The sequence below is a fragment of the Carassius carassius genome, chromosome 26, assembly GCF_963082965.1.
Source record: "Carassius carassius chromosome 26, fCarCar2.1, whole genome shotgun sequence".
In the NCBI taxonomy this organism is placed as follows: Eukaryota; Metazoa; Chordata; class Actinopteri; order Cypriniformes; family Cyprinidae; genus Carassius; species Carassius carassius.
The window spans coordinates 15790039-15804235 of record NC_081780.1 but is presented as its reverse complement, the minus strand read 5'-3'; the positions used below and the strand labels follow the sequence as shown (position 1 = coordinate 15804235).

The following is a 14197-nucleotide window of genomic DNA, read 5'->3' as shown; positions in this document are numbered from 1 at the left end:
GGTTTATACTGTACTCTAAACGGAGCATAAATCAAGTTCAGTAAAATTCCACATTCAGTTCTGTTTTTTACAAACAGCCAACAGAAGAGAAACAATGACTTTGTAAAACAACAGTGTTGTCGGTCAGTTATTCTAGGACTAAGTCCAGTAAACAACCTCCATGTGCTCGTTATTTTTCTCTCAGCTAAAGACTTCTCAGTATGTTTTTGTGAATTGTAAATGAAGTCGCGTTGTTATAAGCCTCTTCACATACACAAGAAAAAAAGTTTTATTAAAAGCTTGTTTTTTCAGTTAGCCATGGACAGAAACCATTACACTGAGACATTGTGAGGTTCTGTGTCCTCTGGGAACTTCAGCTGCACAATAAACATTTTATCTCAGACAAGACGACCTCTAATTACGTCTTTCTTACTGGAACATACTTGAAATAACTCCAGCGCCCAAATATATCCTCTCATCCTGAACATCTGAAAGCCATTAAAGGCACAAAGAGCAGTGAAGAAAAACCATTGTCCTCTGTCAGAGTTCAAACCAGGAAAAATCTACCATCCAATGAAGATCTGAGTTTTTGTTTTAACTCGTTCTTCAGCTGTCAATCAATGGACAGCCGGATTCTGATTGGTTCTTGTTGTTCCTCAAGCCCCTCCCCTGTTTCCCTGCGGCTTCTGTGGTGTTATGAACTCTGTCAGTAAAACTGCAGTGAACCTGACACGCAGCTGTCCCTCATCACTTCCTCCTCACACTCTAAGGACTCTGATATCCCACAACACATCCCATGAGTCCTCAGCGCTAACAGGAAGTGACACTCATCACACAGGCTGTGGAGGATGGGATGTGGAGAGATGGGAATTAGATGCTGTCAAATGAGCATGTCAAAGTCACTCAAAGTCAAAAAAATACAAATTCATGGAACTGCAGAAATCAGCAGGACGAGTGTCATGCAGTTCTTGTTTAGATGAACCTTGAATACTTGAAGAAGAAGAACTGCTAGAAAAAGAGCAGGGACATTATTAATAACTGATATTTTATTAAATATTAAACAAGTTCTGCAATGGACAAGCATGTAAAATTGTAATTTAATTTAATTTAATTTAATTTAATTTAATTTAATTTAATTTAATTTAATTTAATTTAATTTAATTTAATTTAATTTAATTTAATTTAATTTAATTTAATTTTCCAAAAATTTAAACGTATATTACAATAGTCGTTTATATCCACAAATTCAAAAGTAGTCCCACGACTAAATTTATGATTTTGTCAACTGTCTAGTTAAAAATACACATAATAATGTACAGACAAATCAATATAAGCACTTTTAAAAATACAGGCTTCACATTTTTTATACAGAATATCATGCCTCATTGACTTCTATTGTAGGTGGATTACTGTACTTTCATACTATGTATATATTTTGCGAGCAGGTATAAATGAGGAGCTTTTACTGAATGTGTGTGTTTCTGTTGTTTCTGCAGGGAGCCGCTCTGATCCGAATGCTGGCTAACGTCATCGGACAGCCGCTATTCCAGAGAGGCCTCAATGTAAGTCAATAGTTTTCTTTCATCTTCTCTCTTTGTGGTCACAGATGATTTCACATGTATGTATGTTTTACTCCTAATGTGTTATGAATATGTTTATAAGGCTATCTTAATGAATTATACATTCTGCATAAAAGCAGCTTGAAGAGGATTGTGGCATAATAGCTAAAAAAAACTTTTTTTTTTTTTCAGAGTTTATTTTTTTTCAAAAATTCTATCCTTGTTAAATCCTGTGAATGTGAGCTGAATGTGTTACAAACAAATCTCACCATTTAACACTTGAATATCTCAGTGAATGTTCAAGTTCTCGAGTCCCCTCAGGTTGCTCATGCAGCCGTGTCGGTTTAAATGTGTTTCTTATCTTTAGAGCTACAACAGCTTGTTGTCTTCACGCTTGGCATCACGCTTGAGGTGAAAGCAGCACAATCAGACAAGTGATTACACGTGTTTGTGTCAGAAATTAATTTAATATCTGAAACTTTTACAATCAGAAGATTCAGATTCACTCTCTGTGTTAAACTGGTTTACAGTATGCTAATGATGAAACACATCTGCTGCATTGAAACACATAAACTGTATCTGATATTGCGTAGACGGCTTGTATTTTTCTGTTTGTCTATAGTCACATGGCCATTTGCTCCAGCTGAAGTGTTTTAAGTTCTATGCAGCTCCTTCTGTGTCCGTCTAGCAGTCAGAGCTCCTCTAGAGTGAGCAGCAGATCTTTATTACTGTATTAATGGTGTTTTGGACACCATATGGCTGCTACATGAATCTACATCCTGTAATGTGGTTAAAGGATCTGGGCCGTGAACAAACAGGTTTGAATCCAGTGAGAGTCAATCTGTAAATGAATAAATGTGAACGAGTTAAAGGTACAAATCCCTCTTCCTATAATATGTGAGTTCACACAGATTCAGAGGTACAGATTCCTCACCTTCACATAAATCATTTTTCAAAACATCCATTCCTTCTCACTTTATTTCTTTATGCCTGAGATGCTGTACAAAATCTGACAGATTCAGAGTTGTTTTCTGGGTTATTTTTGTTATTGTGGTTTAATGTTGCTATTAGTGTTTGGAAGCACAATCAGGTCATGTTTTCCACAGAGCAGAATGCTTTAATGCTTTATTTACAGATGTACCATCTGCATATACAAGCTTTATATCACAGCTCAAATACATGTAAGACCAGCAGACTGACTTGTGTAATACACAATTACTGTTTGTGTCCATTTATCTTGAACTAGCTACACTAACTGTAAATAATGTTTGGTTTTGTGCAATATACACGATAGTAAAATCTTTTATGCACATTATTTTTATCTCATATAAAAATAAAATAGAACGCAGTAAAACATTTTTGATTAAAAAAGCAGAAAGAAAATTATAAAACAATTTAATTTTAACTTATTGTATTAATAATTGAAAATTGAATGATTAAATTTTACTGTTATTGTTTCATTGGCTTTTGTTATTTATTGTTTACTTTTTAACTTGTTTGAATTAACTGTTTACATTATTATTATTATTATTATTACTATCTTTTCTTTTCTTATATTAATCAGTTTGATCACAGTTGTATTATTCATTTATTAACTTTTTTTTTCTATTATCTTTTTTTTTTTACCTTATATTAATCATAGTTTCTGCTTAATGCTCAATGTAGAGGCTTATGGAGTTCTAAACTGCTCTAGATCTGAAAGTCTTTGTGTGTTCACAGAGGCTCTTTTAATTCACTCAGTGTCTGTCTTTTGCTCTGTGTGGCATCTCTCCTCCTCCTCGTGTCTCTGCATAATTGAAGCAGCAGACAGTCGTGAATGCTGAACAGCTCAGAAGCAGCAGACGAGCTTTAGTCTCATCTGGACCAGCATTAACATCCCTCTCTCTCTCTCTCTCTCTCTCTCTCTCTCATCTTCACTGGTAAATGGTGGATGGGCTGCTGATGCAGGTGGATGAATGTCTCTTATAAAGAATAGAGGGAGTCATAAATGAGGTCTGAATGGGTTCTGGGGCTCGTACAGCTGACTGGAGTGATGAATCGCTCGTGTCTCATTTACACACACTGCCCCTCACTTTTAAAACCACTTTCAGATTGATCATATTATGGGATGTAGGAAATTTTCATTCCGGCTGGAAATCAATAGCAGAGGACAAGTGCGCTCCTGCCCTGGAGAAATAAACTTCAGCGTGTTACAGTACATCTCCGTCCTCTGGATGTGATTTTGAACCCTGGATCTGGTGCTTCATAGTCCTGTTTGTCGGCTTTCAGCCGGTTCCTGACTTGCAGGAATGAGAATGGCAGTCTGTAAGATTCCCAACGGATAATGTGGGCTACTAATTCGTTCTGAACAGAGATGAAATAGCCAGATACTCCTCGTTTCAATTCCACAATATTCTGGAACACAGAGAAGATCCATTTTTCCCATCTTCCTCTTCTTCTCCCATAAAAATAATGAATAATTAATTATTTATGATCTGCTTTGACTGTTGTGCTGAAGGCTCTTGCAGAAAAACTTGTGTTTTAGCTCCGGGGGATTTACATATGGAAAGCAATCAATCTTTTGTCTGCCTTTGTATATCATTTGGCTTTGCAGAATCAGAAACCAAATCCGAATGTGGTTATAATATCTAATGAAGAAACATTCAGGATATTATTCTGTCCTGGAGAGTGTCAGAGGAGTAACTAGCCATAGCTAATTAGAGTAAATGAATAATTACACACACAAACATCCCACTGGAATCTGTTGAGTTATGAAGTGAATCTTTAGATCTGTTCCAAGCTGTCTATTTAGACAGACTTCTCAGAATCACAATACACAATACACATCAATTATTTTCCAAAATTAGTTATTTTGACTAAAAATAGCCCAAGGATGCGTTAAAATAAAAAAATGTTTCATACTATAATTTTAATTAAATATGTCCTCCAAATTAAATTTTGTAATATGTATTATTTTTCCTATTACAGCATCAAATTAGGTTAGTAACATATGCTAACACCAGTCTCTATCGTAATGGACTAACACTGAATGCGAGAATTAGTTAAACACTATACAGACACTATGTAAAAAACTTTAAATCAGTCATAAGAGGTTCACTATAGGTTAGAATGCTGCATAACATCACATGATGTTTTCAGTTTGCAGACAGTAGACAGCTGTTGGAGCATATGATTTTGCTGTCCATGTGTGTCTTTAGTCACTAAACAGTGGTCGGTAACAACATAGTCATTAAAATGCACAATTTTATGTCAAGCAGACTGGAAAATGTCAATAACACCAACATAAAATGGCTCTGGGTGGTCCCTCACTGGTATGCAAATGTATGCAAATGAGCAGGACGGGTATTTCTTACTGCAACATTCGAATTAAAATTCTCTCAGCTTTTAGATCTGCTGAAAGAGACTAGACAATAGTTAAATATACAATTTATCACTCGTTATAGAAAATATACTGTGTGTATATATATATATATATATATATATATATATATATACAGGTCCTTCTCAAAAAATTAGCATATTGTGATAAAGTTCATTATTTTCCATAATGTAATGATAAAAATTAAACTTTCATATATTTTAGATTCATTGCACACCAACTGAAATATTTCAGGTCTTTTATTGTTTTAATACTGATGATTTTGGCATACAGCTCATGAAAACCCCAAATTCCTATCTCAAAAAATTAGCATATCATGAAAAGGTTCTCTAAACAAGGTATTAACCCAATCATCTGAATCAACTAATTAACTCTAAACACCTGCAAAAGATTCCTGAGGCCTTTAAAAACTCCCAGCCTGGTTCATTACTTAAAACCGCAATTATGGGTAAGACTGCTTACCAGAAGGCCATCATTGACATCCTCAAGCAAGAGGCTAAGACACAGAAAGAAATTTCTGAACGAACAGGCTGTTCCCAGAGTGCTGTATCAAGGCACCTCAGTGGGAAGTCTGTGGGAAGGAAAAAGTGTGGCAAAAAACGCTGCACAACGAGAAGAGGTGACCGGACCCTGAGGAAGATTGTGGAGAAGGACCGATTCCAGACCTTGGGGTACCTGCGGAAGCAGTGGATTGAGTCTGGTGGAAGACAGGGGAGAAGGAAATGCCAAAATACCTGAAGTCCAGTGTCAAGTACCCACAGTCAGTGATGGTTTGGGGTGCCATGTCAGCTGATGGTGTTGGTCCACTGTGTTTTATCAAGGGCAGGGTCAATGCAGCTAGCTATCAGGAGATTTTGGAGCACTTCATGCTTCCATCTGCTGAAAAGCTTTATAGAGATGAAGATTTCATTTTTCAGCATGACCTGGCACCTGCTCACAGTGCCAAAACCACTGGTAAATGGTTTACTGACCATGGTATTACTGTGCTCAATTGGCCTGCCAACTCTCCTGACCTGAACCCCATAGAGAATCTGTCGGATATTGTGAAGAGAAAGTTGAGAGACGCAAGACCCAACACTCTGGATGAGCTTAAGGCCGCTATCGAAGCATCCTGGGCCTCCATAACACCTCAGCAGTGCCACAGGCTGATTGCCTCCATGCCACGCCGCATTGAAGCAGTCATTTCTGCAAAAGGATTCCCAACCAAGTATTGAGTGCATAACTGAACATAATTATTTGAAGGTTGACTTTTTTTGTATTAAAAACACTTTTCTTTTATTGGTCGGATGAAATATGCTAATCTTTTGAGACAAGCATTTTGGGTTTTCATGAGCTGTAAGCCAAAATCATCAGTATTAAAACAATAAAAGACCTGAAATATTTCAGTTGGTGAGCAATGAATCTAAAATATATGAAAGTTTAATTTTTATCATTACATTATGGAAAATAATAAACTTTATCACAATATGCTAATTTTTTTAGAAGGACCTGTATATATATGAAAATACCTAAATAGGAAAATATCTAAATTTGTGTTCTACAGAATACATGCACCAACATTAGCAGGGAATATATATATATATATATATATATATATATATATATATATATATATATATATATATATATGAAAATATCCTTGCTTTGGCAGTCAGCTGAACACATCAGTGTCAAAATAATGACAACACTCTGTGGCGGCCCTATCAGAGGCGAGACTGGACCACAGGAAGAGGAGGAAGGACCAGAGAGGAAGAGGAATTGCTCTAGTTTAAAACCGATTCTTCAGGATGGTAACATGAATCTGGTTCTGCTCCAGAGTCAAATCCCAGACTCTGTGAGAGCTCAGCAGAGCATGTAGAGAGATGAAGGCCAGCTGGACTGGGTCACACTTTCAAAATCCCAATGCAATTTGCTCAGACCTCTCAGCATGACGCCTGTCAACAAGTTTCCGCTTTGATTCGATTCATGAAGCAAAAGCTGAAATAATGTCCTTATTAAAGGAATAGTTCATCCCAAATTGAAAACCCTGCCATCATCTGCTCACACTCATGCCATTGCAGATCCTGTTTTTTTTTTGTCTTTTGTTATTCAATTAAAATCTACCCTTCTTTAAGAGCCAGTGTCTGCAGTAATGGAACTGAGTATTGATATTGTTGTTTAAAACTGAAAAAAATACCTTTTTGGTCTGATTATCACACAAAGATAGCTTATGACTTTAGAAAAATTTAAATACATTAATATACAGTAGGCTGTTTTTGACGTATTGAAAAGAGCAGCCTGGGCATTCTGCAAAATATCTCCATTTGTGTTCTACAGAATACATGCACCAGTATTAGCAGGGAACATGCAGTTTTTTGTCAGCATGTTCTCTTGACTCCAGCAACAGGAAGCGGATTACAGTAGACGGGTTTATCACTCACGGTCACTCAGGAGTTATCGAGGAATCTCGTATACAGCAGGCAAGAGGCTGATGTACCACCAGATGTTCTTATCAGATGCATGTAAATGTGCTCTCAAGGATCAGACTCCTTCTTCATGTCACCGACCACCTGCATCACTGAGACTGCAGGGCAGAGCAGACACACTGATAATGTAATGTTTGGCGTTTAACAGATTAAAGTCTGTTAGCAGAGAAATGTCATAGCCAATGTCTTAGCTTCAATAATACACCACAATACAGATATTACATTCACTTTTCTATGATTTCTGATTTGTATTTTACTCATTCAGTGACATGCTGATGCAGCATCGACTCGAACAACATAATCAGCCTCTAATTGGCCTCCTTATGGTCCTCCTTGAACTGACAGCCAATCACACCCAAACATCTGCTGCTAATTTGCATACGTTCAGCTTGAATTGAGAGGATTAGTTATGTTATTGTTTGGGCTTATTTGGTATTCCCAAATTCACCGTTCCCATCCAATTTATTTCTCTTCCAATATTGATCTCGGTCTCTGTGTGTTTGCAGGATTACTTGATGACGCACATGTACAGAAACGCGGCGAGATACGACTTGTGGAACAAATTCTCCGAGGTGAGATTTTATGCATCTTCTGGGTGTGAGACCTCCATCCATGAGCAGGAATCAGTGCTGGGGTCAGTCAGTTTTGAGTGGCGAGTGAAATTGTGTGTGTTCAACCTACTTTAATTCACCCAGTGCATCTCCTGCAGGCAGGTGCTCAGAGATTCACGCACTGCATATGGGTCAGAGGCCATTATATAACTGCACATCATCAAATGCATGCCAATACACCACCTACTCACATTAACGCATAAGGGTTTTATGGAAATGCACATGGGAAAGAGTTTGATATGGAGGCTGGGTTGTGTTTGATAGTCTCGCTTTTACACTTGAGGTTTCACTTAGAATGGAAAAATTTTCTGCAGACGCAGGTCAAATATTGATCCAGAAATCAACCTGCTGCATGCAAATGTTCACAGATACTGATAAAGAAGGCTGGCTGCTGCTGACTCTGGTGATTTTAATTAAATTACACATTATTTGACTCTTATCAGCCCCGGTTAGTGAAGTGTCACATAATTGTAACAAGCCTGATGAGTCTCTCAGATTATACATGAGCATCTGCCCTTTAGCTCAGGTGTAGCCAAGAATAACCCAAGAAAAATCTTCTGCTAAAGGAACGTTGACCTATTTAGATGCTTCACTCAGGCCTCAAAAATACAGTTCTTATTAGGTTTGGCATGAGTGCCCCCCTCCTGACAGAAACACTTTTTCCCCAGTGATCTGCTGATTCAGTCTCTGTCTTTTTGTAGTACCATAGAAGGTTTAGCAACTGTGTTCATTTCCCATAATTCCTTCAGTTTAGTTACCGAAACAACAAAAATCTGCAATGCTAATGCAAAGTTCCTTATTTAAATAATAAAAACCTGTTTAAAATCTACAGAACATTTTAAATGAATTTTTAATTGAATTTCTTTCTTTTTTTTAATAATTGCACACATTTTCTGCGCATTAACAGAACACCTTTGTGGATGGAGGTATCAAGTAAGGATATCTGACATATAAGTGACGAAGTACAACTTAATGGCGTAATTGGTCAGATAACAATATTATCTGAGGCTGTATGCATGGTGCAACAGGTTACTAACATGCTGGCTAATCTGTGCAGTGCAGTTACGAATAATACAGACTTAAGGTCATTGCATGAGTCCGAAATTTTCACATGCGTTTTTTCGTATTCGTAATCCGAAAAATTTGTCACGCACAGAGACCTTGCACACTGAGTGCGATGCATATAAATGAGTGCATTACAAAAAAAAAAAAAAAAGCAAAACACTACAAAATGTCGTCTTCAAGTAGTAAGGATGATTTTTTTGTCCTCTCACTTCTTAAAAAGAGAAAAAGAAAGAGGAAATATTGGGTCCATCCACTCCTGCGATCGCGTAGAGAGGAAGGAGCGTTCCACCTCCTTATCAAGGAGCTGCGGGATTATCCAGACCGATTCAAAGTTTACTTCAGGATGTCAGTGGATCAGTTTGATGTTTTGCTAGAGACTGGCAGTATGCAGTGTTGGGAAGGTTACTTTGGAAATGTAATAGGTTACAGATTACAAGTTACCCTGTTTAAAATGTAATAGTAGTGTAACCTTTTCAATTACTTTATTAAAGTAATGTAACTAATTACTTTTGAGTACTTTTTGATTACTTTTCTAAATTTGTGAAAATTAAAGAATAATAAATAAAAGCATATACATCAACTCAAATACAGTTATCTAATAAGCATGTGACGTATTCTGTGTAATAAACTCCTGAAACATTGGTGTTTTTTTTAAACTGCTGTCTCTGTATATGATGATAGTTTTCTCAAAATAAGTAAAATGCACATGAAGTGACACAGAACAGTTCTAGAAATTATATTTATGTGCTCGTGTACTCCTATATTGAGGCAGCAGAGGTTGAAAACACTGCGAGCTTCAGTAGGCCTATGGGTAGTAAATGAAACCATGTCTTTGCCATTAATTTACAGGAGGGGCGGACTGGGAAAAAATTCAGACTGGAAAATTCAAACTCATACAAACATATTCATGGACAAAACTATTTTTTGTATGGACCTGACAAAAAAAAAAGGTTTAAATCTTTAATTTGGGGACATGCAAAATAATTAAAAGTTCTCTCCTGAACTGCACCTTCACTTCCATTTTTCTCTTCAGTCTCTTTATTTTGCCCTGTTATCCATCTCTCTCATGACTTTAATACTCAAGATTGAACAAAACTATACTTTACAATACAATACTCTACAATACTACAATATCTTTGTAGAAAAATCCTAATACTGTACACAAGTCATGTTTTTCCCTTACAAAAAATTACCATGCTTTTATTAGCCTATATAAAAGTAAAATAACCTTGTTTTTTTTTTTTTTTGCAAATGGATTTGTATTTATTTTAAATAAATACATTTGTAAAATAATTTTACATTTTTCGTTACCACAGTTAAACAATAGTAACCATTTTCTCTGGATTTATAGTTAAATATTAAAATGTTAATTTTCGTAAGGGTTGTGTTGTTGTCTGTCGTAGCTCCCCCTAAACCTATAAAAAAAAAATCTGATTGTTTTTCAGCTAAATTACTACTGTAACATTACAACAGATAATAATGATGTCCTTTATATAGTATTTTGAGTGATGACTGATGAGCAACGTGCTGCTGCTTGATTAAATAAATAAAAAAACAAAGACAAAAAAAAGCATCTTTACAGATGAAACTGACCTGAAACCCTGAACAGGAGTTCTGCTTCTCTGCTCCAGCAGTCCACTCTATTCTCTCTCTCTCTCTCTCTCTGACTCTCTCTCTGTCTCTCTCTCTCTCTCTCTCGCTCTCTCTCTCTCACTCTCTCTCTCGCATTGATTACTCTGAGTCTGATCTAAACCGTTTGGCGGAGGCGCAGAGTGTCTTATATTCACAGACACTAGTCGATGTCATGTTTTGATTCAAGTGTACTGACCTACTTTTGATTTAGTCATCCAAAATGTGGCATATTCCGTCCGCGTTAGGCATTCCGTTTTTATGACTGGATTCTACGAACCAGACTGTATTTCCGCATCCCGGAAATTATTAGGGCGGTATGTCTCAGAATAGTCAGTGCAATTTGGGAAAGAAATCAGTTAAATCTGTATGTGGATGTGTGTAAATATTCAAATGTAATCCCCTTTGTAATCGTAAAAAATTTCATAAGTAACTGTAATTTAATTACTCATTTTGTCTTAGTAACTGTAACTAATTACAGTTACAATAATTTTGTAATTAAATTACGTAACGCCGTTACATGTAACTAGTTACTCCCCAACACTGGCAGTATGTCTAGTACCCGTGTGCGCACACACACACGCACATACACACTCAGACACATGGGGACTTGGTGTGCTATAATTATAGCTGTGATATAATAATATTTGTAGTATTTTTGATACAATAATATTTGTATGTATAATTGTAGGTATCTGAGTACTGGCGATTTATTCACCACCATTACCAGCAGTTTTACGGTGGCTCTGAGTTGTCAAAACAACATACAATCTATGGTTTTTACGGATGCAAAAAAACGCAAAAAATCGAACCTGTTCCTTTTTTTTTTTTTTTGACGGATGAAAGTTTCGAAGCTTGATTGACATAAGGTGAGGTCGAATTTATTTTTTGACATGCAAAAAAAAGAATTTCAGACTGTGCAAAGGCCTTTATTTTAAAACCATAGTTTTCTAATATAAAAAAAAAGAAAAAAGATTAAGACACTAAAAGTAGGAGTGAGAGGAACTGCTAACACCTGTGAAGAAAAACGATCGTAGCCAACAGGTGTAATCACAGTGAAGTTAAGCAATGGGTTCAAGTCATCTGCTCAAAACACAGAGATGTGCTTTTACCACCAGAGGACTCTCAGCAAGTACCCTCTCACTCATCTCACAAAGTGTCATGACTTTAATGAGATTACTTTCCAGTTTAATCTCAAAGTTATTATAGTTTGTAATGGAACAGCAGGACATTTAGCAGCTATCAGCATCGAATGAAGCGTTTTGTCATTCACATCGCTCTCCCAAATGCCGGCTGATGGGAACCGCTTCTTCAAAACAGAAAGGATTTAAAGGTGAATTTTTGTGAAAGGGCCAGACCTGGACCTCCGTATCCTCTCAGTGGCCGTGTTTGTCAGGCACTGACGAATTTAGCTACATTAAGAGTCCATGACAGCCCATCATCTAATGAAAACTGATATGCGCTGTGTTCATTAGCTATTCATGAAATCCAATTTGCTGCAATAATCTGCCAGTGCTTAGCACCCACAAAGCCCTTTGTCAAGCTCAAGACCCATCGCCGGGCCGGCCTTCACTTCCTTTAATTATATCCGCCAGGGCAAAGGTACAGTAGCTTGCTGAAAGCTGTCCTATAGAAAATTATTCATAATGTAGGAACATCAGCTGCCGTCATCAGCCACTGCAGAGCCTCTTCTGTATTCACACGGTAAACAAACCATGAATCACTGAAACCACCATCAGAATCATGTGTTTTGACCAAGAGTTTCCCATTTACACTGGAGAAGGGAAGTTACACATGCTTGACTGATCTAGTCAGGTTAATGTTTGCAGAATGCAAGAGAGCCTGACAGAACCCTTTTGTTTCTTTCACCACATTCCTCTTCCATTCCCATGGGTCTCCACAACACTCTGACTATGTGCTCCTGCAGAAACATTGTAAATCTCCACCGGTTTACAACCAATTTCTTACAAAACTGCTAAGGGGCCTCTGCAGCTCTTTAGGATTAGATGTATGGAAATGATGGACAATAACTGTGGAGTCACTGACATCCGCTCAGATCCAAAAGCTAGCAAGCTGTCTCACTGACTACTGTAGTCAGATACAGCAGCATCTGAACTGAAATGTAACTTCAAAATACTGACTTTGTGTTGGCAGTGCTTGAATGGGTTATGAGGCATTTCCAAAGTTTTGCAGTCACCTACTGTATATATCTTTTTAAATGGATACAGCAGCTCAAGGTAAAAATATGAAACTCATAAAGCTTTAAAATGTTCCTCATACATACAGATAGCTTTTGAAAACAATTCATACAGGAAACTGCCAGTTGTCCACAGTTCTGAGCCATTTATATTGCATTTTCAAAGAATAAGGAGGAACAGTGTAGGCAGTATATTTCCTTCAGGGACAAATCTCAGTCACATTACGAGCTTTCCTCATTAATGAACCGTGAGATCCAATTTTATGTTTTACTTCTTTAAAGTAGGAGTGCAGCTTTCTCTGAAGAAATCAGACTTATAAATCTAATTCTGCTCTTTTACAAGCTTTGCTCTTGTATAGAGAGATTAGATGACTGGAAATGTCCTTGTGATGTTTCTGTGTATACGGTTTAATAGAACGGTGAAGTTTAATCACCTTTCTATTCACTAAGAGTCTTTAATTAAAAGACCTAGAGGAGATTTTATTTACATTCATTATAGTTCTCTTACGAGAGTTCTCTCGTACTGCGTCTTAGCTAAGACGCTACTGGGAAAAGTCTCTTTTCACGAAATACTAAAGCAAATAATTATCCTTAATTTTGAATTGTTGTAAAGCGCATTTGCAGCAGCACACAGCCATAGGCGAGACGGCTCGCTCGCTCATTGGCTGCAATGCGGCAACTGCACAAGCCTATCGAGCGCAGGCTGATGCAACATCAGACCAATGAGGGTGCTTCGCGCCCTCCATGCCACTTCCCGCCGAAACGGGTGTGGCCTAGCCCTATAAAGGGAGCTCGAAAAGGCTGACTCACCTGATTTTTCATCTCTTCAGCGAAGCTCACGCATCGTTGGATCACGAGAGGAAGCAAGCGCCGTCAGATAGCATCTCAGCGGGACAAGCCATTTCTGAAGCCGCTGGCCTACGCCGCCTTCCACTGCCGTTCCTGCTGCGCGTTCCGGCGCCTATATCCTTTTTAGTATCCTTGTGTGTGTTCGCCCTGCGACACACACCCCTAAAAGAGCTGCGTCTTTTTAAAGATGCCCTCGTGCGGCTCGTGCAGAGCCCCGCTCAGCGAAGGAGACCGTCACGTCATCTGTGTCTCCTGCCTGGGTGAGGATCATGCAGCGCTCGCGCTCGCTGACGGCAGCTGCCCTCACTGCGAGCTACTGCCGATGGTGACTCTGAGGACTCTCCTGGCATTCTTCTCCGAGCCTGCATCCCGTAAAAAGCGCCACTCCGAGCGAATACCGGAACCGCCTCCAGCTCAACCGAGCTCGCCGGTTCTCCCTGCTTCACCGGCCTCCCCTGCATCGC

General features: G+C 38.0%; 1 pseudogene; it reads left to right on the top strand.

Annotated features, from left to right (window-relative positions):
* Positions 1-14197, top strand: part of LOC132105891 (thyrotropin-releasing hormone-degrading ectoenzyme-like) — a 170828-nt pseudogene that overhangs the window by 106548 nt on the left and 50083 nt on the right.